This window comes from Acomys minous (genome assembly GCF_964271855.1).
Source record: "Acomys minous genome assembly, chromosome: 11".
In the NCBI taxonomy this organism is placed as follows: domain Eukaryota; kingdom Metazoa; phylum Chordata; class Mammalia; order Rodentia; family Muridae; genus Acomys; species Acomys minous.
The window spans coordinates 39,072,960-39,098,504 of record NC_140492.1 but is presented as its reverse complement, the minus strand read 5'-3'; positions in this window follow the sequence as shown (position 1 = coordinate 39,098,504).

Here is a 25,545-nt window from a genome sequence, read left to right as displayed (position 1 = left end):
TTTGTTCAATACCTCTATTTTCCTTGATCAACAATCTGAAACTCAAATTCTGCAATGTGCTACTCAAATCCACATAAACAAATGAGCATCCAAATAAAACTATGTCGTGAGCATCCTGACCTCCCAAACTGTAGCGGAAGTTTTGGTTTCTTTAAAAACTCAGTTATGTTATGTAAACATGTTTTTGTTTTAATCCCAAGTGTGGCATATGGAGCTGCCTTCGTTTATTCACACCTCATAATTGTCTCATGAAATTCAGAGAGTGGCATGGTCTTTGCCAGCTGCAGATAGTTTAATTCTCAGGACTCAGAGCCCAGAGAGAAAGGAAATGTTTCGAGGAGTCAGTCAGAGAAAGAAGAAGGCTGCTTGGTCACCCTGCTGCTGCGTTTGCTGTTTCATGGTTTGGTTGTTAGCTGGACTGCTGGATACTCTGACAACTGAGATTGGTATTGCTCCCAAATAACCTAATGACCCTAACTAGCCGGAAGTAGTAAAGAGACCTCTGCTCTGTCTCCCTCTTTCTCTTCTACCTATGGTCAGGAGGTTGGAGGGGAATAGAGGTATAAGAAACCAAAATAAAAGAGGTTAAAAAGCAGCATCAACACAGAATAAAAGATTTTTAATCCTTAGCATTTTGAAAAATATGTTTAATTAAACACTTAACCTGTGTGGATGCTAACAATTGGAGCTGGTGCATCAGTTCTGTGACCAAGAGTTCGTAGATATATTTCCTAGGAAGCCTTCAGTATGACAACATATATAAATTAGCCAAATATTAAAGTATGTCTTCTTTCTCAAGCCACAGTGTCATCAAATTCTACTTGCCCAAAGGTAATAGTCAGCAATAGAGAATTTGATAAACATGTTCCTGAAGATGAAACAGTGCATTGGTTAAAGAAAATTACTTGTGTTCAAATGCTAAACTTTACTAGAAGATATGGCTTTTTGCCAATAAATCACACCCCTATACTTCAGCATATTCATTTGGGAAGGAACAGAATTGATTAACAGCACCTGTCTGGTGTAGTTTCTATGAGGATTTTGAGCATTGTAAATATGAAGCCCGTGGAGCACTGCCTGCCACCCAGGAAATGTGCTATAATGGTTATCTGCTATTAGAGGGAAAAGAAAATAGGATTTATATTGTAATCCAGGTAGCAAACACCTTAACAAGTTCTAATTAATGTCCTATCTTTTCCCTGAGCATCTCAGCTCTGCCCAGCAGCCCATGTCCTCTTCCACCCTTCTCCAGAATTCAGTGCGTTCAGCCAGCCCATCCTCCTCCCTCTTCCTTTGACTATTTCTTTATTTTACTAGAAGTTTGTGTGTCATTTATCTATCTTGAGTTAATTTTTCACAGCATCTGCTAAAGAAAAGTGGGGGTACTCTGCTTTCTTTTCTGTCTGGATACAATAGAATTGCCCAACACTATAAATGCTATTTTTTTTTTGATACTCAAGAAAAATTTTTCTTTAAAAATTTTAATTTAGTTTTTGACAAATACATACACACAATGTGTGTGTGTGCGTGTGTGTGCATGCGTGTGTGCACGTGTGTGTGCATGTGTGTGTGTGTGATATTTTTGTCATATTCATCTCTTATTATTTTCTATCACTCTTCCATCTGAACTCCCTTGAACCCCCTTTTACTTTCCATGGAGTCCTTCTTCTATTTTTATGACTTTTAAAAATAACCTGTGTTGAGAAGAGTTGTTCAAATGAGCGTGCATGTGAGGTTATTGACTAGAGATGAGGAATTTACTTGTGGCTACACCGTTGAAGAAAATGATTCTCTGGCCCCATCAGCCATAGTTTCTCAGCTCAGGGTGGGGTCTCAAAAGCTCCTCACATATCTACCCCTGAACTTTGTCAGGTGCAGCCTTGCATAGGCCTTGAGCAGGTAATCAAAGCTGCTCTGGGTACCTGCAGTACAAAGGCTATGTCATGTCCACAAGACAGTGTTTCACAACTCTCCTCTTTTTTCTTTGCTTTATACATTCTTTCAACCCATAGAACATGTTTGCTATTTTAATATCCTAGAAGGACCAGTTTTCTCTTTACTATTATTATTGTTATTTGTTTGTTTAATTATTCTTTCATATATTACACAGTTTCCTTCCCTCTGCTCCTCCCAGCCCCCTTATACACACACACACACACACACACACACACACACACACACACACACAGTCCCCTCCCCCAGGTCCTCTCCTCCTCCATTTCCCTTCAGAAAAGATCAAGCCTCCCAGGGATATCCACTAACCAAATTGGAATCAGACTACCAAACTGCAATAAGGCTAGTCACATTACCTCAGATTAGGACTCAAAACAACCTAGGAGAAGAAGGGGATCCCAAAAACAGGCAAAAGAGTCAGAGACAGGCCCCACTCCTACAAGACCACCAAAGCTACACAGCCATACCACATATGCAGAGGCCCATACAGGTCAGACCTACACATGCTTCCTGATTTTTGGTTCAGAGAGCTCTGGTTAGCTGATTCTGTTTTCTTATGATGTCCTTGACCAGCCTGGCTCCTATAATCCCTTCTCGCCCCTAGGTTTCCAGAACCCTGTCTAATGTTGACTGTGGGTCTCTGCATCTGCTTCCATCCTTTGCTGAATGGGGCCTCTCTGATAAGAAGCATGCGAGGCCCTGGTCTGCCCTGGCTCACGGGGCCAGTTTTCAGTAACTAGGGCCTCACGGTATGCATTCTCCATACTAAAAACCCAGAGTTTACGTCCATTCGTTTGGTTCTTTTTGGGACTTTTGTTATTAGTTGAAGCACAATTTAGACAACAGTAGCAAAAAAGACTCAAAATGTGCAAGTTCGAATACAATAGGAGTTAGCTTCCCCTGGGGTTCAGGCCTGCCTCGCTATTTTAGGACCATTACAGCAGCGACACCAGGCCAGGTTCCTTTCCTCATGCTCTGCGCCTCTCTAAAATATGGCTTCTTTTTTTCTGATCCATGATGACCATTTCAGCCCCACCACCATATCCACATTCTTGTCAATAGAAGTGAAGAAGAAGAGGGCACAATGTTTGCCATGCAAGCAAACCCTGGATGTGTAACGTCTTATGACATCCCCAATGACACACTGGAGAAGGGAACCAGGACATAGTTACCTGGTTGGGGATTATGCACCATGCACTAGTAGAAAACTGGCTATTAGGGGACAAATAATAAAATACCACATCTGGATGATCCACAATTGATTCTTCTGTGATTGACAAGCCACATATAGAAGACTCTCACAACAATGATCTAGCTGCCCTTTGACTTTTCACTCTAAGCTTCAATCAAAACGAACTGGAAAAAAAAAACTATTCTAAGTAGCTTTCAAAGTAGAATAGAGACATTTGAAAGGCTGAAGAGAACTCAGGTTCTCAAGGAGGATAAGATAAATAATGACTGGAAGCCTACAGTTGGGGTTCCTGGGCATTCCAGCTTGATCAATTTCAATTTAACAATTTAAAACTGTTAATGACTCAATTTTTTTAAATGAGTAGATTCCTAGCCTCTGAATGCATATTCTCCCTCTCTCCTTCCAACTCTCCCTCCTTCCCTCCCTTCATTCCTCTCTCTCTCTCTCTCTCTCTCTCTCTCTCTCTCTCTCTCTCTCTCTCCCTCTGAATATTTGAATAAAACATTTTTATCAACTGTAAATGGCAAATGAAATCAGTTTCTATTTTTTCCATTCTTAGTGCCCATGTTTTGTTATTGATGGTAATAGTAAACTCTGTTGAGCATGTGTGGTTTGACATGTGTCTTCAGAAGCCCAGGGAAAGTATATTTTACTACATGAAAATCTTAGTCTGGCAAAGAGTACAAACAGGAAGCTTCACAAATCTTAAATCCCATGCAGTATTTAAACTAGCAGGTGTCTTATAAAAAAAAAAAACAAAGCAAGAAAGGATGATCAATAGTTCAATTCATACAACCACTGCAGAAGAAACGAGACCTTGTTAAACATATGAGAAAGCTAAAGTTATGGAGTATTTAAAGGAGGCAATTTTCTCCAATAAAACAACCGTATCTAGATCTGGTTTTGGTTAGGTATAAATGAAAGCAGAAATTGCAAAATATTGTTAACAACAAATAGTTCAGAGTTGAATTATTTAGGAGTGGCAAATGATAACCGGCTGCGTTTCAACTAATCATTGCCTGAAGACAGGAAAAAGAAATTGATTAATGGAAATTCTGAACACATTTTTACTTGTAAAATGTGTGTCAATGTCTTTTCCATTCCACATCCTCTAATGAGCAGGAGAATGTGGGCTGGGGCGAAGGCTGGAGACTGAGAAAGCATCTGCAGGCAGCACGCTCAGTGGGTTGTTCGTACAGATGTGGGAAGAAGGAGCCAGAAGGATAAGATCACAGAACCGCAGAGGCTGGTTTCTGGTGCTGTATTTCTGGGCTGATTTACTAGGTGGCGATAGAATCTTAAAAATAAGCACTCACATTCCTGGCACTGTTTCTGCACCATGTTTTTCACAGACAGTTTTCATTTCCAATATTTTCCTCTTTCTCCTCCTTTGATGTCTGCAGGTTTTTATACTAAAATCCTTTATCATCTCCTCTATTCCAATAATAGAAAAACTACCAAACCCCCAAGTTACTCTAAGAAGGAAGTTTCTGAAATCCCTCTCTAGCACAGCTTGCTGCAGAAAGACCTTCAGTCTTTTGCAGCACTAGCTCTTGAGCTCTGTCTAACACTCGAATTTATTCCCTGCTTATCTCAAATTCTTCACTGTTAAAAAATTAAAGTAAATCCATCTTCAGGTAAAAATAAGCTTTGCTTCATTTCAAGAGTTAAGACTTCTAAGGACCAATTCAAAGAAAATTATTATTAAGTATTTTTATAAATCCAAACCATCTGTTTTTATAACCTCCATCTTTTTTGTCCTCAGATATGAAGCTTCAGAGGAAAGTGCAATTCTAGAGGGCCTTATAAAGTTCTGAGTACATAAATATAAGAGAAAATGCTTAGTAAGCAGTGAAATGACATACAAGTACTAACTATTTTTATTTTCCAATAGTATTATTATCAAGACCCAAGGTAGAAACTATCACTCCTTGGAAATGAAGAAATTGAGAAGATTCCTGTATTTTGTGTCTCTTTATTTTTTTGTTGTTTCCTCTACAGTATGACTTACCTGCTAATATGACATGGTATAATTGTGTGGGGCATTGTGAAACTGTGAAGATAAGGGAACAGGGAACATGTTTTAAGTTGTAACCTTAAGAGACACGTATGTTGGCCAAGCCGAAATAAAAGCTGTGAAAAATTGTTCTGACACAATATATCTGTAGTCAGGGCTCCAAGAAAAGAGAGTGGGAAAACTGGGATATTGGGAAATTAAGTAAGAGCAAATGAGTCCTTGAGCACATCCTATAAGAAGGAGAATTTTGATATCAGAAGGAGGGAGGGGGAAGCAAGATAGAGACACATCCAGAGAGAGGAACCTTGTAGTTGCTCCCAGACAGCTGTCCAAGTGAGCCAGACTCAGTCAGGAAGAAGATTGTTTGAGAAGCTGGCAAGTGAGGTGCTGATAAGTAATAGAAATCAAGGAAGATGGGCACTGGTTGGAGTGTGGAAGACTGTATGATTCAGGTAGACAAGATTTGATTTGACTGAAAACACCTAGCACCTCGAGAGGTGCCAGGGCAACACTGCAAAGAATCGTCTTCGGAAGATTAGCCTGGCACTGAAAGATGGAAACAGAAAAGCCAGGGAGACAAGACAGAAAAGCAAAATGATCACTCGGCAGATGCAGTGCAGATATAGCCACAGGAATAAATATGAGCACTGTTCAAAGCAAGTAACCAAATTCTGAGAGTGACCAACATCGCTATGTGATAGAGACAAATTTGGTCTTTGTCTAGGACAGTAGTCGTTTCACTGAAAATGATGAACTAATTTAAAAGGATATGAGGTAAAATTCCAATATGAAATAAGACTACACACCTAAAGGATTATAGTGAATATGTGGAAGTCCCTACACAGAGGTAATGCTTGAGAGAAGAAAATTAAATGATCTGCCAGCTTATTTGAAATGTTTGTATCTCCTGTGTTTAGAAACCAGGAAACATTGATATAGAAAGACACAGAGAGGGATAAGCCATGACACTAGAAAGACAGACAGCCTAAAGTATTCATCATATCATAAAACAAACTCTACATCAAACAAACCGGTGGAGGAGTAGAAGAAAGATGAATCAATAATGCAGAGGAAGAAAAACAAAAACCCTGACATCATCTTAGAGCAGGAAGATACTCCTGTAGTCTGTTCCAAAATTAGAAATGAGAATACTGAGGACTTTAAAACCAGAGCGTTTCCTGTCAGGAGGACTAGAAAATGTAATTGCAAACAGATGTAAGAGAGTACATTCAACTCAAGGAAGTGTTAATGTTTGAACTGCCTACAATGGTGACAGACAGACTCAGTAAAGAATGTCAAGGACATGCAAAAGTATGGAAATGAGAGAAAAATCCAACCCTATGGGGGAAAAAAAACAATAACAGATTGCCAGGAGAGAGGGTGGCATCCTGGGTGCTGAGTCTGGCCTCCTACTATTGAGAGAAGAAAGGGAGCAGAACTAATTAGAGAGATGGAGACGAGTGAAAGAAATAATGAAGTAGAAGCCTGAGAGAAAGTGATGGGTAGAAGGGAGAGAGGATTGAAGGGATGAATAAAAGTAACAGTTTTATAAGAAAGAAGAACTTTATGATTGTGGTGCTTATTTAAAAAGATATACACAGTGATGCATGCCTCCTTGTAATCACAACATTGCCCCATCTCCACTGTGACCTCATCTGCTCTTTGCCTTCCATTGACAAAAGTATGCATGAAGGCTAATGAGACCATTTTGGCTGTAGATGTTAAGAGGAACAGCAGATGCTTCTTCAAATTGCATGTCTTAAGTAGTTCTGACCTGCCATGTGAGAAGTCAGCCCGCATTTTCCAGCTACCCTACGGAGAAGTCACACAAGCGGCCACATGAAAAATAAGAGAGTGCTTGGCCACCCTAGTATCTGAAACAAGCTGTAAGACAGAACTTCTGTCCAGCAGATGATACAGAGCTAGAGTTCTCAGTCCCTGCCTTCTTGCAGAAAAGCATTCAAGCTAGAGACACAGACAATGTAAGCAAGAATTTATTTGGCAAAGCAAAATAGAGAGGATATTCTAATGAGCTTAGACAGACTGGACCAAGGATGAATAGTCATGAGAGACCATGGACACTTGCCAACTTTTGTAGGAGTTTTTATTTTTAAAATTTTGGTGACATATTTAATGGGTAAGGTGAGCCTTTCCCCTCTCCCAAACCATGCTGAAACAAATCTCTCAAGGTATTTGTACCTACAATCCTTTTGAAAAGTCCACAAGGGAATCAAAGTAAAAATGCAAATGATATAATGAAGTCCTCTTAATAATTCACTGGGGAAAATCCTATGGTATGTTAGCAGGAATAATCTAACTGTAGAACAGCATGTTTTACCACAAATGGTCATTGTGACCATAAAGCTGGGATGACACACCTGCAATTTCCTTGTTTACTTTAAGTCTAACTCCATGCATATGTGATTTCACCAATAGTCACTATCTGAATGCAATCCCATGGGAAAAGTGAAGCAAGACTAGCCAAGTCATGGCCAGAAGAACACAGTAAACCTATAGAAAGATGGAAACATGACAGATGCTAAAGTGATTTATAGTACTGAGCTACTAAGTCCTGCAGTAAAGCCTGACCCTGAGAAATGTGGCACATTATGCGCTATAAGTCAAAGCCCTTGAGATATGAAGAGTAAATACATGGGTTAGATGACTGGTGCCCAAGAGAAACTTCCAAGTAAAGCATTTGTAGGAAGCCAGAAAACTAGCTTGTGGCAACTCAGGAGAGATCGTTGGGGGATCAGGAACAAAGGCAAAGAGAAGAGAACATGGCTGAAAGTAGGAGATGAGAAGAAATGATGGAAATGGAATTTCCCTTATTAGAATAAACGTCCAGTGTCCTGGATTCTATGCAGGGCAAATAGCCAAGCCATCAGCTCTTTTCTCCTCGGAAGTCCTTGCTTTCCTATGGGGATTCTTTTTTCTGATATTGTCACCTTCTCTATCTGAGGAGATATGGTAGACTTGCCCTTTCTTCATGGATTCCAAAAACCTCTAGTATCCATCTCTTTGCCTAGTGTAGGGGAGTTTGAATTTTGAAAGCAATCTCACCAAATAACAAGGCAGAGAATTAGACAACACAGAGAAACACAAAACTGGTCCATTATTTCAAGATTGAGATAGCTACCCTGATTCCAATCTCCTGACTAACTTTGAAAGTTCTAGTCTTCGGTCTCTCACTCTTCCTGGGCATCTGGTTTACCCCAAGTACTGTTTTGAGTAACAATGACTGAATTCTACTATGTATCAGATACACCTGAGCACTACACGAGGGTAGGTAGATGCTAAAATTCCTACGTAAGCAGAGCTCACAGGTGTATGGGTGATTGTAAGAGTAGATGCTGAGTATCAATGGGGAAATTGAGAAGTACCCATGAGATTAGTAATGAACACCAGCGGGAGTCTTTGTGAGATGTTTCTCAGAGACATTTAACTACAGATAAGGGCACATCTTGAATATGAGGGACATCATCTAGTGGCTGGGGATCCAGGTGGGATAAAAGCGAAGGAGGATGAACACTAACCCAGACACTGTCTTACTCCCCACTTCTTCACTATCATGAGGTAAGCAATCTTCTCCATTTTTTCCCCTACCACCAATGCCACTCTGTCCCTCCTCAGGCCAAAGCAATGGATATAGCAGACCTGAGAGAGGCGTCTGTTTTCAAACAGTTTGGAGTACTTGGCATAGCAATGAAAACCTGGCTAAGAAAATAATACTTTCATGAGTGAGAGGTATACCGGAAGTTGAAAAATCTTAGATTGTGGCAGGTGGCAGGAGAAGATTAGGAAAATTTTCCTGATGGGACAGTTAGATGCTAGAAATGGCTAAGAGTTATGAAGCTAATATGTGGAAAAATTATGCCACCGTGAAAGTTTGTTGACTTGACACAAACTTAGACATTTATGGAAGAGGGACTCTCAACAGAGGCACTACCTCTATCAAACTGGCCTGAAGGCATGTCTGTGTGGCATTTTGTTGATTAATGTGTGAGGGCCAGTCTTCGGTGTGTGGTGTCATTCACGGGCAGGTAAGGCTGGGCTGTCTAAGAAGAGTAGCTGGACAAATGAGAGAAAGCGAACCCGGATGCAGCACTTCTCTTTGGTCTCTGCCTCAGTTCCTGCTTCCACATTTCTATTCTGACTTCCCATTTTTGATGGACTGTTACCTGGAAGTCTAAGAGAACAAATCTATTCTGTCCCAAGTTGCTTTTTCTCATAGTGTTTATCACAGCAACAGGGGGAAAAAATAGCCAGGACAGGTATAGAAGGTGCAATAACACCAATCCACATGCAAAAAGACTGAAGAAAAGCAGCAAACAAGGAAGAAAAAACAGTTTACAATATGGGAAAAATGATATGTGAGACAGCCAAATATAAAAGATGACAATGAGGAGGTAGTCAGAGCCCTAGAAAGGAAGATTTCAGGTGTCACGATTAATACTTTGGATTTTATTCAGTAGAGTATGCTGAAGAAGCCACAGTAGATAACTACTGTTTCAACACAATACAAAACAAGTTTAGAAGACTACCTCAGAATTATTGTTGGAAAGGATAAAGGAGAATGCCACGTAGAGGATCTATGGCTTATTTTTATTTTTCTATATGAGAATTTGTACTTATGGTTTTATTGGTTACCTGTCTTGCTCCTATGACAAATACCTGACAGAAATAACTTAAGAAGAGGCTTATTTTAGTTTATAATTCTACTTGATTCAGAGCATCAGGTCTGGGAAGTTATGGCAGCAAGTGTAGAAGCTGGCTAGTCATGTTGCATTCCTAGTCAGGAGGTGGAGAATAATGAACACTTAGCGCCAAGTGTGGGGTTTGTACAGATGACCTGCACAGGCTCATATACTTTAACATTTGTCCCCAGTTGATGTAACTGTTTGGGAAGGATTGGGAGATGTGTGGCCTTGTTGGAGGAGGTAAATCTCTGGGGATGGTCTTTGAGGTTTCAAAAGACTCACATCATTCCCAGCTCTCTCTCTCTCTCTCTCTCTCTCTCTCTCTCTCTCTCTCTCTCTCTCTCTCTCTCTCTCTCTCTCTCTCTCTCTCTCTCTCCAGCTTGTAAATCAAATATAATATCTCAGCTACTTCTCCCACAGTATGCCTGCTTTATACCATATTCCCTACCATGGTGGTCATGGACTCTACCCCTCTGAAAGTGTGAGCTCCCCCACCCCAGGCCCCAAATTAAATAATCTTTTCAAATAAGTGGCTTTAGTCATGGTGTCTTTTCACAACAGTGTAAATGTATCTAGACATCTAGCTTGTTTTCTGCTTTTCAAATCAGGCCCCAGGTCATGGAATGGTACTGCCCATATTTAAGGTGTATCTTCCCAATTAAATGATATAAATCACTCCTTAAAGTGGCAAGGGATTTGTCTTCATGGATATTCTAAATTCTATCAATTTGACAACTAAAACAAACTATCATAATTGTTCAGACCAAGAAAAAACAGCTATAAAGTCTGCAGTCACATGGGGTGGGTCCTCTGGAATTTGTCTCTGTTTCATCAGACATAGGTTCTCCAGCAGATGCAGCACAAGTGATCAGACCTGTCAGAAAATAACTTACCCAGAGGTCTTGAAAATTCTCTTCTAACCCATTAACCCAAAATTAAGTCTCACTATACCATCATAGTCAAACTTTTTCTTATTTATTTTTTCTGGGAAGGAAGATAAATATAAGAAAAGCTGTATTTATCATTGTCCCATGAACTGCCATGGGACACAGTAGTACTCACTGCATGCCTACACACCAAAAAAGAAATTAGGACACACTGTATAGCTCTAGCTGTAGGTCGCCACAATGCTTCATCTATCCAAAAGTCTATGACGTATTCACTGTGCTATCTTCATAAACATATAATTTTTAGTTATTTCTCAATATTATCGATACAGGCTTTAATCATAAGTGACACCAGGCCAGCCAACTGTGGGCTGGCTATGGAAAACACTTACTCTTCTTTCCAGTCCAAGTTCTTGCTAGCTACTAGCTAGCTTCAGGACATGTAAACCAGAGTTTAATCTTTTGAAGGCAGCACATACAAAGTCTCATCCATAAATACAAATGTGCCCACAGAAGCACTTGTCTATGTGGGCAAAAAATGAAAATGGAAACCATGTGTTTTCATCTTACAGTATCATTTTGATGGAGAGATTATTTTCTTGGTCATGACTTTGAGATGTCAGTAACATGCAAAGAGCAGATGAGGATGAACAAATACCTCTGCCAGTTCTGCTCCAATGACAAATACTCGTCCTATTTATCTCATTTGTATGAAACACATGCTGCACATAATTAGTTGAGCCTATCTCCATCCTATGAGAAGACAGACATTAAAACCATCTTATTTTGGAGATTTATTTTCATTCTTTTGTCATCTGTCACTTCATGAGCTATTCATCTTCACACTCCCCCTTGCCTGAGGTATGATTAACAGACACTTCTCTAGAACACATTCAATTTCTCTTACATGAAGAGCAAAATGGGATCAAGCGATTTAATGGGTGTTTAGAAAATTTAAATATTCATATCCTGAGGAAAAGAAAGTCAGTTTGATATGGTAATGTTGTAAACCAAGTCCTAATCTACACATGACTTCGTCAGCCTGTTTCTTAGACAAAAATCTGACACAACTTAATGAACTCAGCGTTTTAATACAGTGGGCCAAACTTTGAAGGACAGCTTTCTTGTCACAGGAACTTAATTTGGGATGGTTGGTAAAAAAAAAAAAACCGAACATGATATTAGAGTTGAGTTATGATTACAAGTAACTAATTGCAGTCCTGCCCCTAAAAATATGTATGGATTGGCAGAACTAGGATGAGGCATGGCGTGAGGCTGGAGAGAAGATACTGTGGGGAATCAGGCTGCAGAGGACTTGTTGACTTCGGTGCCAGCCTCAAGATTTGTGAGGTCAGGAGACCAAAGTAAAATATGAGGCTCCCTGACAGCAAGCTGTTTAAAACTGACCTTGCCCGCCTTGGAGGATAACCAAGGAGCTGATTGTTCAGCTGCACTCTACAACTGTCAACAGTGAGGAGAAACAATGTCAGGCTGGCTGGCTCAGGCAGTGCCCACTAGGGAGAGCTATGCCTACAGGCATGCCAGACAGCAGAAAATTCATCTACTCACTGCCCTGTTACCCTCAGGTCTTCTTTCACTGAGGACACAATATTTCTCTGAACTTGGCTTTCTCTCCCTCCCGCAAACCTAACATATTTCTGCCATTCATTTGAACACAAAGCCCTTCCCATCACAGACCAGCTTGGACAAGCATTGTGTGTAGCCCGTTGTTGTCTTCTGATTGACAGTGCTGCCCTTTGTCCATGGTGTATCCTGGGCTAGGACAGACAGAAGGAAAGGCAGGCAGGATCTTTTAAGGACTCTGAGAAACAGAGAAATGAAATGGAAAAGAAACAATAGACTGTTTCCATTCAAAGGATGGTGAAACCAAATAACACTTTAAAGAGAGCTTTATGATAGATGTTATATAAATCATCAATTTAAAAACTAGGTTGAGGTTTAAAGTTTTATGACCTGTATTGTCCTTGGCTGGTGCCTTAGTTTGAGCGGGACCCCTGTGCCCAAATCTGCCTATCATGTTATACTTGTAGGTTTCTAGGACCCTCTGGATCCTTCTATTTTGCCATTCTCCCATGCTTCTCTCATCTAGAGTCCCAATAGAATGTCCTCCCCTCTGTCTCAGTTTCCTGGTACTTGGAGGCTTTCATGGGACATGCCCCTTGGGTTAATATGCAGATATAAGTGAGTATATACCATTTGAGTCTAGCCAATGGTCAGAACATTCTCCACAGTAGAGTAGAGAGTGGGATATGACTTTCTCACATACTCTGGTGCCTCACCTTTGACCGTGTCCCCTGGAGGGGGAGACCTGGTGGCACTCAGAGGAAGGACAGCAGGTTACCAAGAAGAGACTTGATACCCTATGAGCATATACAGGGGGAGATAATTCCCCTCAGGAACAGTCATAGGGGAGGGGAATAAGGGGAAAATGGGAGGGAGGGAAGAATGGGAGGATACAAGGGATGGGATAACCATTGAAATGTAACAAGAATAAATTAATAAAAAAGGAAAAAAAACTAGGTTGAAAGTTGGAGCAGCAATGGGTCTAGTGCTGAATTATCTTATTACTCAAATGAAGAAAATGTTGATCCAAAAGCCCTAACTGTGCTGAGGTTACAATTGTCATCGTAGATACAAGCCCTGATCAACTCTTTTGACTTCTAATCCAGGTTGCTTTGTACTGCACTACTATGTTGCTGTTTCAAAGGAAACCATGTGCAAGGCATTTATATAAGCCTTGGTGACTCATGTTAATCAAGTCAAGATCCCTCCAGATGAATTATGCGGGCCATTACTCACGCTACTGTTTTTTTTTTTATTAGAAAAGTAGTAATCACTGAATTGTATTTTAAAGTCTCAGGAACCTGAAACAATCAGCTTTGAGAGCTTGGAAGGGGTATTCCAACACAGATAATTAAGGTTCTATCTACTGAGTCAGAGCTCGGGTAGAGTAGATCCTGTGCCTGAGTTCTCACAGCATCCTTTGGTAGAGTCTATGAAATGAGCTGACCATGACAAACATAGCCTATAGCCACCACCCCATGTTGTGAAATACCCCTAGAGAAAAATGACTAAAGGCTACATTTGTTCACTTTCACAGAATAAGCAGAAATTGTTCTTTCAAGACTTTTCCTGGATGACCTGTAACACTTCATGTCTGAGTTCCATCCCTTGACCATATAACACAGCAGAAAATTGAGGCTGGGCAATAGAATTATATTTTAATAAGTTAACCTATAGCATTCATGCTGATCAAATTTCTGCTTACTGAAAGACAGGAAAAGGGTTGAATGCTGGAGGAAGCCTCACCAAACAGTAATTATCAAAAGTAAATGATCCTGGTTGTTTCCCCAAAATTACTCTATAATGGCAAAACAAAGGAGTTCTGTTTTATAAATCTATGGGAATTAGAGTATCTTCTACACTGGATGGGGTAGATATATTCACACTAATAACATGGCTCTATTATTTTCCAGAATTCTACATACTGGATAGGGATCTTCTAGTCTCATTTTCTCTCTGCTCAGAGAACTAAGCCTTCATGAGTTTTTCTCCAAATGAGGAAGCAAAAAACAATTATATCATTTCTGTTTCATTTCAGCTTACTTAATAAAGGAGAAACAAGAGAATTTGAAATTAATTGCAAGAGCTAAGCTAGTTCTGGGTAAGTTAATGAGCAGCTTTTATGAGTTGTAATTTTTATTTATTTATTTGTTCAATTAATTATTTATTATATTGATTGGATATAGCCGATGTGTAATAGCCTTCTGGGTGCATTTAAAGCTGTAATTACCCAAAAATGAGTTCTGCCCTTACAACTGGTAACCTAATCAGACTCAGGAAAGCAGAGCAACTACATATGGAGCAAATAAAATTGCTGAGCTCTCTCTCAAAGTAAGTCTTCAAGGAAAGTTTTCGCTCAGTCAAAGCAGCTAACCAAGCCCACAAGCAGTCACTGGCTACTTTGAGGGTACTGTGGTAAGAAAGGCCAGAAGGAAGAGGAGGAGGAGGAGGAAGAGAAGCTGAAGAGGAGGAGGAGGAAAAGGAGGAGGAGGAGCAGGAGGAAGAGGCAGCAGCATAAGAGCTGCTTGCACATGCTCTGTGAAAATGATGGTCTGGATGATCTGGATGACTGTCCTCAAAGGGTTCAAAGGTCAAACCTATACCAAGGATAGCAATGTTGGGATGTACTGAGATATAAAAGAGTAGGACCTGATGAAACATCTTTAGGCAATTTGGGGTGTGCTCCCAAAAGGAATATAGGTCTCTAGCATGTGCTCACGTCAACCCCTACTGCCTGCTCCTCTCAGTCTCTGTCTCTGTCTCTCTCTTTTTCTTAGCTTGAGTTATGAGCACACATTACTCCCACTAACAAAGGATTCCACCAGGGTTTGGGTCCCAATGTACAATCTACAAGTTAAATGAACTTTTTCACTTCATGAAGTAATTGCAGTGGGTATAATGATTTGGTAATAGAAAGAAGATTAACATAATCTCAGTAGCCACCTAAATACATTGTTTCAAAGCATCATATTAATCCACAAACAAGACCTTCTCTCATCTTCGTTTCCCCATTGTACAGAATACAGAGCTAATTAATAGCTTAAATCTTCAGTTCTCTTTATCAAGCATTTTCCTATTAGTTATATTAACCAGACATAACATGTGGTTCTCATTTTAGATAATATTTAGAAAAACAACTTATATTTACAATGGCAAAATGAGGTAGTGCTTTTTATGTTTTTCATTATTTTCTCATTAAGGAAAATTCATGTAATATAAATTAATCATTTTAAAACATTGATTCATCCACAAAAGTTAATTTGGTAGTGTCCACATTTATGATTCTTAACAAGCAAACTTAAGACCTACTGAGGTACATAATTCCTGAGGCTCCTTCGGTCCCTTACTTTCTATTATTCTGTGAACCATGATTCTACAGGAGGAGACAACCATTATTTTTCAAATGTGAATTAAAAAATAAGAATATTAGATTTAAATGTACACAATGATACAGAGACATTTTAATGAATATAATTTTAATGAAATAATTTATAAAGCAGAAATTTTCCAAAGACATGAGAAGGGGAATATTTCAAGTCAAGCAGCAAGTAGAGCATAAGAGAATCTAAAGTCGACTGATAAAAATGAGCCTTTTCTGAAAAAATTATAAACTGACCTCGTTATATTCTGTTTTGTGATCAAAACATCATGTGTGTTTCATCCTCAGAGAATCCATGCCCTCCCCTGGTTACTACAGTCAGTGCAGCGCCTTCTCTGACCAGTTATTTTCCGTGAGGAACTTGATTTTAAAAATGATTGTAGTGAAACAGTGTATGTGTGGGTACAAATCTCTGTGTATATGTGTATGTATGTATATGCAGATCTGTATATGTATGCCTGTATTTCTATGTGCCTATATGTGTGTATAAATATGTATGTTATGACAATTGAAGTGATAATGTTTCCCTAAACACCTCAGTGCTGAGCACTGGAAACCTCTTATTGAGTTGCTGGTCAAGGAGGTTCAAGAGCCAGAAATACCCATTCTCCCAAACAACACAGACTATAGCCATTTCCCTTGGTACCTTCCAGAAAAATAAGATAAGAGGCTGATTCTGAAGTCATCATACATGTCAGAACCAGGATTTGGAGCAATCGATCTGGGTCTGACCTGGAAGCCTCCATTCTGAGGGCTACCTCTCAGAGTTTTGTAATGAGCCATGCAAGCCCCCTACAGAGAAAAGCAATCAAGAGCCCTGTGCAGCTGTGACTCCAATGAACCAAAGCAGTGACTTACAAGATGTTCCAAAAGGTAATAATGGCATTTAAATCTCGGGAGTAACCAACAGCCATCTAATCAGAGTTAGGGCCCACTTAATAAGAGGGAATTAATGCCTGGCACTGTAAATTTAGCCAACTACCTATGGTTGGTGAAGCCATGGAATTTAGAGCAGAAACTACTAACTCATGTTTTCTAAACCACTATAATCTCTAACTGCGTTCTAAATATTTATTCTCAATCCATATATTCATATAGCTCTCATCCCTCTTCAAAGAAGATTTATTTTACAATATATGGAGGCCGTTACTGAATTCCACAGAGGTCAGCTGGCCATAGGGTACCTGCCCCCAATCAATATACTTACAACACAGGCTCCCACATGTAAAATTTCAGAAAACATTGAAGTAGAAGGGACAGAACGGTTGTAAGAGCCAGAGGACGTAGCTGTCTGCTGTGAGGCAGCTGCTTCTTTAAAAATAAAAGTCATATCTTGTTGAATGGTTGGCCGAAGGTGTTTCATAAGCCCTCCCCACACACATCACAAACCATTGCCAAAAAAAATTAGTTACTATCCACAACATGATGGTACGTTGTTTTGCTGAAGACATTACTTAATTACGTCATCAAATATGAAGAAATGGAGATGGTACCCAACATTCTAATTCTCTAGTTTCACCCTACTGACTAGAGTTCATGGTGTTGGAAGGCACTTTGCATGCAACCTGAAGGAAGCAGTAATGGTTAATATCACCCAGCAAGGGGTACCATGACACACAACAAAGACTTGCCTGCACGATATACTGGTGTCACAGTGGAACAAATGTTGTGGAAATGACTAGCCACTTAAAAGATGAGTTTAGAGCCCACTCCATGACATAAAACCCATACCAGTCATCGCTAAAGTGTCTGGGACCCTATGATTAAATGATTCATGGGATCTAAGGGTAACCAATTATTATAATTCTCCTAATTGAGCATGGTAACAAAATGACTCCTAATAACATATTGCTATCCCCATAGGAAAAAAGTTTCCTCTTGAAATGAATGTTAATTAGTACAGAGACCAACCATTGGACAGTGTGCAGAGAACAAGAGACTTTGGGGGGCACTCAGCCCTGAGTGGGATGTCTTTATCAAACCCCTCTCCTCAATACTTAGGAATCTATATAGAAGAGGAGGCAGAAAGGTTGTTAGAGCCAAAGATGGTGGATGACTCCAAGAAAACAGTGGCTTCCAGATACAACAGGCCTGATACCAATAGGAACTCACAGATTTGGTGACAGCACACACAAGGTCTGCACAAGTTCAAACCAGACAAACTCTCAGAACAGAGAAGGGGAAATGAAAGCAAAATCACACCACTTACTAGGAAGTTGTTTGCGATAGATACTTGGTAGGAAGTGAAAAATATGCTTTCTCCAATGGAATGACACTGGGGATATCAACTGCACTCCAGGGCATGCCTATGCCCAGTAATACTTGGTCTATACAAAGTGAATTCAATGTTTGTTGTTTATGTATATTTGTTTTTGTAGGAACCAGGCCCGACTGGGCTGCCTGCCTGTCTTGCTGTTTCATGTCCTGTTTCTAGCAGCTTCCATGTCTGTGTTTATCTTGGTTAGCTAGTCATGTTTACTGCTCTGAGAACGCACCCCTCCCCTCCTCGAGACTTTTCCTCCTGTGTGCAATCACCTCTTGAGGAATTTCACCTGGGAGGAGGATTCCTGTTTGGCTGCCTAATAAGAAGGCTCTTTGGAACTCTGAAGAATTATAAACCGCTGCCACGGCTGCTGCTGCAGCTGCTGCTCTCTTAGCACAAAGGACCTGCTGTGTTATTGTGTGTGTGTGTGTGCATGAGTTAAATCCGCAGTCCCTCGCCCTCGACTCGGTAGTGCGGTGGCACGGGCACCACAGTTTTGATTTTTTTTTTTTGGTTTGATATTTCTCTTGCCTTTTTCTATTTGTTTTGATTTCTATTTTCCATGTATTCCATGATCTTTTGTCTCTAGCTAAGCTTTGGCCACCTCCAACTAGCTTACCGTATAAGAGTACCTGTTTCTGTTTCATCATCAAGACCTGTTCACTTTTCTGATCAATAACTAAACCCTTTTCCTAAATAACACAGATACTTTTATAGTTAAAGTTAAGAAGAGAAACAGATGGCCTCAGCTAACCAGTGAGCTTTAGGAAATGACAGCTCACTAAGCCAGGTTGTCAGGTGAGAATTTCTTGTACTTCACAAAAGGGACCTATTGGAAATGCTTCCAATCAAGTAACCAGCCTGATGCACAAGCACCACTTCAAGAGTGTGGCATTCCTTTTAGGGAGGGCTCAGAGTGGGCATCTCAACACGGTACACTGAAGTCTCCAAGGCCGTAATGCACCTGGTTTTTGTTTGTTTGTTTTTTGTTTTGTTTTTGTGTCTGTGTTTTTTTTTTGTTGTTGTTCTGTTTTTTGGTTTTTGGTTTTTTAGTACCCAGAAGACCAATGTAGTTGTAATGAAATAATTAATTGAATGAAGATGAAGAGCAGGTGGTGCTGATTTTGAAAAGACAGGATGGATTTGTATGTCTATCTTCCATGAAATCCTCAGTTTAATGGGAAAACATTGGCAGTTTGTGCTCTGTGGGTTCTGCGAGTGGACTAGAGTGAAATGCAGAAACAAGGGAGTGACATGTGATTTAGCTGGCTAACGCCATTTTTATTTGTCTGGAGGTAGATGTGTGTGTCTTTTGTGTTGACTACCAAGATATCCCCTTATTTAAGTGTAGGCAGTATAAAGCAATCTCTCTGATGTGTTACCTCTTCATGCTATTTATTTTTCTTTCAAACAGCATAGTATATTTATCTATTTCTGCTAACAAATTAAGTACAGCCAGATACTGGCCATTGCGTGTAACATAACATAATTCCAATTATCAGTCTCTTTTTCTTTAGTTATATACTCTACATTTTCTATTGCAGAAAAGGCTTCGAAAGGTAATTTTGATTAGAACAGACGTTGTTAGCCCTTAAAGGGAAGATAGAGAACCAGGTCAATAGGCAAATGTGAAAGTTGGGAAATTATTAACAAAATGGCGTGCCATACATGGATTTTAAAAATCAAGTAAGCAATATAGATTTAGAAAAAATCAGGGAAATGAGAGTTTCAGTATAATGAAGTGCTGTGAACCATCCCAGCCAGGTCCTTGGGAACAGGAGTTCCCAAAATTGTCTCGAAGCGTCAATGGACAAAGATAGGTGAAGTGACAAACAGAGTCAAACACAGGGGAGTTTGATCTGAGTGTATTTTGCAGACAAGCAAGCTAGAATTTTATACACGTTTTTTGAAATGGGGAGTATTTTTGCGGTTACAGTTTTTTCAGTCAAGGAAGTCAGTGAAGCAATCAGGCATACACAGCATAAAATACAGGATGCAAAGTAGTAGTGTTGTCATTATTCTTAAGTCACCATTCTTAAGTCATTAGCTTGGTTTCAGTATGCATGTGCCCTCTTTATCAAAGGTCAATGTTCTCTCATTATGCCAAACATCTGTGTGTCAAGACAGTTTTTCTTAGTTCTTCTTTTTATCTGAGCGTCACTCTCTGGAACATTCTTAAACACATTATTTGAAAGTCATAATATAAATTTTTAACTGATGATTAATTCTTAGCCATGTTTCTTTTAACAAGTGGAGTGGAACTTGGTGGTGAACCCTGGGCCTGAATGGCCCTTGGCTACAGTCCTAAGTTACGGTGTTTCATAGCAACATAGTCATGTTTGAAAAGTTCTGATATGAGAGGAGGTTTGGAGAAAAAAACAAAGACAGAATATGCCAACACAATGAGTTAAAAAAAAAAAAGGCTACAATCAGTTATTCCTGGAAGCAACATGAGACCCATTCCTGGAGGCTCTCTCTGGGCAGGGGTCATCACCTCGGGTTGTGCAGTAACATTTGTCACACACTGAAGGGGTCGTGACAATGAAGATAGAATAAGGAGACAAAATGGTCCTTGGCAAAATTTTGGGACCAATTGCTTTTACATGGTTAAGTGACTAGAAAAGGACAAGCATCCCAATATCTTTTCCACCACCACATTGCCATGCTATCCATAGCTGAAGGAGACTCAGAACAGTTAAGAATATGTCCATGTATGATGATAAGCAGTAGATGCCTCAGAGAACGGATGGCAGGTGATAACACAACAAACAAGCACCACCCTTGAGAAAAGTATAGAGAAGCTCGGTTCTACATTGTCTTATGTTCTGTGAAGAAGTAGAGTGCAGCCTGGGGTTATATACCCAGCAAATGCACATCAATATGGACAGAGAAGATAGCCATTGGTTGATTTTTATTGGCATGCTGGATGGGAGAACAACATGGAAGAATACATAAAACGCACTGTGGTAGAAAAGCACAAGGACAACAGAAGGTCTTTTTAAATATTACCAACAATATGTTACAGACATAATGCATCTTTAACCTTTGGAGCATTTTCCTTTGTTCCAAGCCCTCCCCGCCACAGCCTTGTCACCACATTTTTCCTTGAAGATTTTTTTACATATGAGATAAGCCTAGCATTAAATTCTTTTTTCTTTCAAAAATCTATCTATTTGATCCCAGGCTCAAATGGCTCATCGAACCATTTAATGAATGGTTTATTCATGTCTCCCAACTTCAGATGGGATTGGAAGTTAATTCAGGATTCATTCATCACAGCATTATAAGGAAACAAGGACAAAAAGAAGTTAAGCTTCCAGTATTTCTAAAGGGAAGGTAGCTTCCAAGTGCTTCCTTGACTCCCTACTAAGCCTGAGGTTTATCTCAGAACATTACAAGACCAAATTCTAACAGTAGAAATACAAAGATGCAGAGACTGTTTGGTTCACATTGTGGGGTTGCTAGGCTTAAACTGAAGTTCATCCTCAAAATTGTACTCAGAGAAGGGTGTGTTGGCTACTTTTCTCATCACTGTGACAAGGATACCTAACACAAACAACTTAGAGAAGCATGTGTTATGGCTCACTGCTCAGGGGATATAAGATACATTCTGTTGTGGTAAAGGAAGGCATGGCGGTGGGAACAGCTCCTGTCTGTCATGGCGGGAGTATGTCAAGGCTGCAAACACCAAGCAGGAAGCAGAATTCTGGCTGGAAATAAAACTGGTCACCAACCTTGAATGTTTTTCTCTATGGGTCTATTTGTTCTCATTGTCCACTAATGTATGATGAGCTAAAAATCACCTGAGAAGGAAAATGCAGTGCAGGAAATGTGGGCAAATTAGTTGCACAACTTTCCCGCCCTCCTGTTTCAACAGAAACGATACTTCTTTTTCTGTTAGCACCGTTTTCAGTTCTCTGCTCACCTACCAAACAGATGAATTAGACACCAGAAACCTCAATATATACTAATTTTCTCATTAAATTCATAACCAATAAATAATTTGAATATATATTTGGACTTGGTAGTTTTTCACCATGAAAGAGGAAATTATTTACTTTCCTTTGGTGAATTAAAAGCTCATAGTTCCTTAATGCCATGCCTGAGTCCACCCCCATAAACAGTCATTTCAAGCCTTATTTTAAAAACTCTAGTGTTTTCCTTTCCTTACACAGGCTATAAAATTTGGCTCTGTCTTATTTAATGCATCTCTTCATCACATTACCATATCCTGTTCATATAAACAGTATAAATACTTTTTTAAAAAAGAAACATTACATTTGCGGCTCTCTAACTTATAAAAATTTTATAAAAACATGGCTAATTAATACATATAAAACTTGAATATGTCACGTCTTGCTTATGTTAACAAACATAATTCTTTGCTAAATCTGTATGAGATTTTAAAGTTTTATGACACTTTGACCCCGAGTTTTAATTATCTTGTATTAATATAAATTAATGTATATTAGTGTAATGTAATCATTAGCCACATTCAGCTCCAGAATACAAAACACAAAGTCCTTAAGGCACTGGCGACGATGAATTTGATTGTCAACAACTACCATAATTCTTTTGTTCCATAAGCAGATATAAGATTGGTATTCTTTAAATAGCTGAGAAATAAACATTTTCCCTAGGATTATGAGTAAAATAATCTTTAAAACAAGAATATAAAGTATGTAAGGCATTTAAAGATTTTAATCAAACCAACATCTGGGGTATGGTGCACTGAATACAAAGTCCCCAGTAGTGACGGAGGTGTGACCAAGCAATCCCTGTGATATGTTACTCCTGTTTGCAATGTTCTCCCACAACCCTTGATGTTTTCTGTTGTCCAATTACCTGTGATCACCTGAGGTTCCAAAATTATTAAGTGGAAAACCCAGAAGTAAATAATTTGTAGATTTAATAATGTGCTCTTTTAAGTAGCGTGTTGAAGCCTCATTCTCTTCTTTCCCCCAACCTGGGCGATGTCGCCATCATCCCTTTGTCCACATATCCAGCTCCTATTTGCTTCTCTTCGGTCACTTATTAGCCATCTCCAGTCTCCCACTACAATGCTGCTGCAAAGTTCCTGTCCAGGTAGCTTTTTGCAAAACAGTGACCCCAAAGGACAGAAACAATGATACCAGACATTTCAACATCCTGTCAGCAGAGAGGTGGAAGTTCTCAATATAATAAGGAAAGATAACAACATATGCCAAGATCACTCCAGCTTTACTTTGATAAGAAGAAACACGACAAAATGTAATATATGTAGGTTTCAGTACAATCCAATCTCAGACACCGTCAGGGCAGCCTTGGACTATAGTCCCAAGAGTGACGTTAAGACTATTTTGTAGTTAGCTGCCTAAAGTCTGAGAATGCTAAAGGAAATACTAACCAAAATGAAGGAGACCTATGCTACACCATACTTATGTATCACTTGACTTTCAGAGGCCATGACTATGAGTGGAAAAAAAAAAACATTAAATACAAACTTAATTGTGGTGCCATTAAGCAAAACAGCAAACAACAAGGTCTACATTCCCTTAAAAGAACTTTAGCACATTTTAAGATGCCTTATCCACACTGACTAAATTCTCTTGAGTCGTTCTGGATTTTCTTCAACTATTTATTGTCAGTAATAATTAAGATTCTTCTTGTGAATGGTGACAGGTCCCAGATTAACCTGACAAAGGGAAAATGACATGGCGGCAAGCCAGCGAGCAGCATGACACGTATAGATGCTGGGCTACTGAAGCCGGATTGCTGAACACAACAGTGAGGTCTGTCTCTTCTGTCTCTGTCTCTGTCTCCCACCACCTCCCCTCATCTCTCTCCTGTCCATAAATTCAAACTAAAATTTTGTGTGCTGCATATATATATATATATATATATATATATATATATTTGCACATATATATTTGCACACACACATATATATATTTGCACACACATACACACACACACACACACACACACACACACACATATATATATATATATATATGCACAGTGTCCCTCTTAAATGCCATACAAATGCCATTACAGTGACTATTTTGTTTGCTTTAGGATAAAATTCTGTTTTTATTAATGCCAATGCATGTTCAAACTACTCATTTGCCAATGGCCCCGTGTCGACCAGGCTAAGAGTCCCAGTTGTGACTGATATGAGTATATGACTAAGAATCATCATATGCTAAGAAACAGAGATGCTATCAAGGGGAAACTTACACCTTAGGCAATAGAATAGGGAAAATGGGAATTGTAAGTGTATCTCTGGACACGTGCACAGTGACATTGTTTTGCGTTCTTTTTACTAAATAGAGGCATGACAATTGTTCATAGGATGAAGTTACTGCTACTGGTCAGTGCCAGCTAATGTGCATAGTTATGAAACTGAGCAAATACATGAAGCCACTGATTTTAGGCATCAGCTAACAGAAAATGTGCTGTAAACCTAAAGAAAATGGAATGCTCTTGAGACAAGCTCACCCCCCACACACATATACACAGCACCTCAGTGTTCTATATGACTGTAATTTTTTGTCATAGCAGGCTGAACTAGAGTCCACAAGAAATATAGAAGCCACACTGAGCTAAAAAATGGTAGAAACAGTGATGTTATGGTAATTGAAGGAGCTGGATTCTGAGGTTCAGAAGCAGAGGAAGCCTATCTGAGGGTCCTTGGCAAGTCCTTTGTTAAGGTCTGGCCTATACATGTGCAAAGTGAAACTACATCAGACTGATCAAAGGTTCAGCTGCTGCAAGGTTCATAGTTCAGCCTTGCAGGCTCCGTGGCACTGGGAGAAAGATTTACTGAGCAGTATGAATCCAGCTTAAGGTTACCATATAGAAACCCACAGAGCAGACTAATAAAGTCGAAAATGAAGCCCTACAAAAGTCTCGTAGGATGAACGTGTAAAGGAACTCAAGCCTTAGCAAGTAGGACGCCTTGAGAAAACTTCATGTCATTGTCAGATGATCTATACTTACCAAGTTAAAACTATTCTTATGCAAACTTAAAGCCTTCAATGAATAATTAAGTTTCCTACAAGAGTAGACATCAAGACACTTAAAGAAGATGAGCAAAAAGATATAATACTAATAATGTATATTCCAAAATGCTAGTGTGGACTACAAATTATAAAATATATTGCAAAAATAATGTGGCAGCTATGGGATAAAGCAACCCATGGAAACTAGGGTGATGAGAGACTTTGATGTCTACCTTATCAGAGATGCTGAAGAAGCTGTGAACAATTTTAAATATAAAAGGGTTAAAGAACATTATGTCCCCAATACTAAAATGTAAAGAATGTTAACAGAAAAAAAAAATGTAAATTTGAGGGAAGGTGGAAACTAAGTAGCTGGAACTCTAGCAGGGCTGAAAAACAAATGCAGTGAAAAACATATTCACTGATAGAACTAATCAAACATGGGAATTCATGAAAAGAAAAGGGACTTTGTAAGTCTAAATTAGAAAACATATAATTTTTTAAAATTGTAATAAAAATAATTAAGGAAAACTGAACACAGTATCAGTGAAGAGTTCGACTGTGTAATGTGTTTTCATTCATGTGCA